At 44.0% G+C, this 2,025-nt stretch overlaps 1 pseudogene across 1 annotated transcript; it reads right to left on the bottom strand.

The window, feature by feature from the left end:
- Positions 1-283: 283 nt before the first annotated feature.
- Positions 284-1,108, bottom strand: LOC311591812 (COP9 signalosome complex subunit 5-like; annotated as a pseudogene). The gene has a single exon. The product of its transcript is annotated as a COP9 signalosome complex subunit 5-like (transcript).
- Positions 1,109-2,025: the final 917 nt, after the last annotated feature.

Genomic DNA, 2,025 nt, shown 5'->3' with positions numbered 1-2,025 from the left:
TCACACACCCTCTCCTGAGGCAGCCCCCATATCCCACACCTGGGATTAAAACACAAACATGTTTACATATAACCCAAAACTTCCATAGCACCCCATTCCCTCTCTCTTTCTCAGGGAAGGGGAAGCCCCCCAAGGAGTACTAACCCACCCTAGCACCTCAAGTCACAGCAGGAATAAACACATCCTCCCCCACGGAGGCCAGATAAGGCAGCCCATGTACAGGAAAGGGATCCAATGCAGGCAACAGACTCAGAGACAGCCCCTACTCCTGTTCTTAGGAGACTCATGATGACCATGTTGCACATCTGCTACATATGTGTAGGTGTAGAGTGATGTGGACAGCATGAGTTAGCAAGCTAGAGGGACTCAGAAAGTCCACCCAGCATTTACTCCACAAAAAGCTCAGGCAGTTTACGATCCAAAGAGGATTTGAAATATGAGACTTCTAATACATACTGCTGTTTGCAGTGCATACCAAAATCTTCTGCTTTATTAAGTGGGATAGTCTGGGATGCAGAAGGTCCTTCATCTGGAGGTTTGTAGCCCTTTGGATATGTCCTAAAGGTGCCAAGAATCACTTTTCCTGCAGATATTGGTCTGGTTAGGACAGTCACCACTGCTACGAATGGTTCTGACGTCAATCCCAGAGAGCCAGCAGCCATAACCAGGGTGGCTATGGTATCAGCTAATTGCATTTTCAAGGCAGCCAACCTGTTTGGCATTTTCTATGTATGCGGCAGCCTGAGCATTAACTCAGGTTTCAGTGCCCTCTACAGGGCACAAAGCAAAACTGTCCACAATGATCATGGTCTCACCATCCACTTTCCCCAGTGTCAGACCCATCCCTTCCAACTTGCTTCCTGATCTGGCAAGCATCACCATTTTCAGTAGAGCCAATGCAGAGGTTTTGCAGTATTAAAGAAATGGTGATCTTTATAGTCCAGGGTTTCACTGCCAGGATTTCTTGCTTTTTTTTTTTTTTTTTCATATTTGAGGATTTCATTGATATTCTGTGCCTCCTGCATGTTGTGGTCAATTTCCTGGTTTTCTGGACCATACCGCTCCCAGAAGCTGCCATGGCTGAGGGAGCGGAGAAGCTGTTGCTTCCACAACCAAGTTGCACTTTTACTTCGTTGGGCCTCCGAGTGTGGGCTTACCCACCACGGGTACACACTTACTAGAAGGCAGCCATGACACATCTCTCATCTATTCTTCATTTGAAGGACATCTAGATATTATGACTAAAGCTGTTATGAATGTAGCTGAGCAAGCTGTACGGTGGAACATCTTTTGGGTATATGCCCTGGAGTGGTACAGCTGGATCTTGATGTAGAACCATTCCCAGTTTTCTGAGAAACTGATGGATTGATTTCCAAAGTGCTTGTACAAATTTTCACTCCCACCAGCAATGGAGAAGTATTCCTCTTGCTCCACATCCTTTCCAGCATGTGCTGTCACTTGATGTTTTGATCTTAGAGATTCTGATGGGTATAAGATGGAATCTCATAGTCATTTGGAACAATGCAACAGCTTACTGGATGGGAAAAGCTCTTCATCAACCCTATATCTGACAGATGCCTAATATCTAAAATACATAAAGAACTCAAGAAATTAAACACCAACAAACCATATAACCCAATTAAAAATGGGGTACAGAGCCAAACAGAATTCTCAACAGAGGGATCTCTAATGGTGGAGACGTACTTAAAGCAAAGTCCAACATCCACAGACATTAGGGAAATGCAAATCAAAATGACTCTGAGGCCATCAGAACTTTTTAAAAATTATTTTTCTTTTTATTTTCTTTTTATTAGTTTTTTGAGACAGGGTCTCTTGGCTGTCCTGGACTCACTTTATAGACCAGGCTGGCCTCGAACTCACAGCGATCCGCCTGCCTCTGCCTCCCAAGTGCTGGGATTAAAGGCATGTGCCACCATGCCCGGCTCCATCAGAACTTTTTAATATCAAATATTTCACTTCTTTTCAGGAAGAAGCATATATTAATTTCAAACAAAACCAAACTTT

The sequence above is a fragment of the Acomys minous genome (assembly GCF_964271855.1).
Source record: "Acomys minous genome assembly, contig: scaffold_78, whole genome shotgun sequence".
Taxonomy (NCBI): Eukaryota; Metazoa; Chordata; class Mammalia; order Rodentia; family Muridae; genus Acomys; species Acomys minous.
This window is presented reverse-complemented; position numbering and strand designations above follow the sequence as displayed.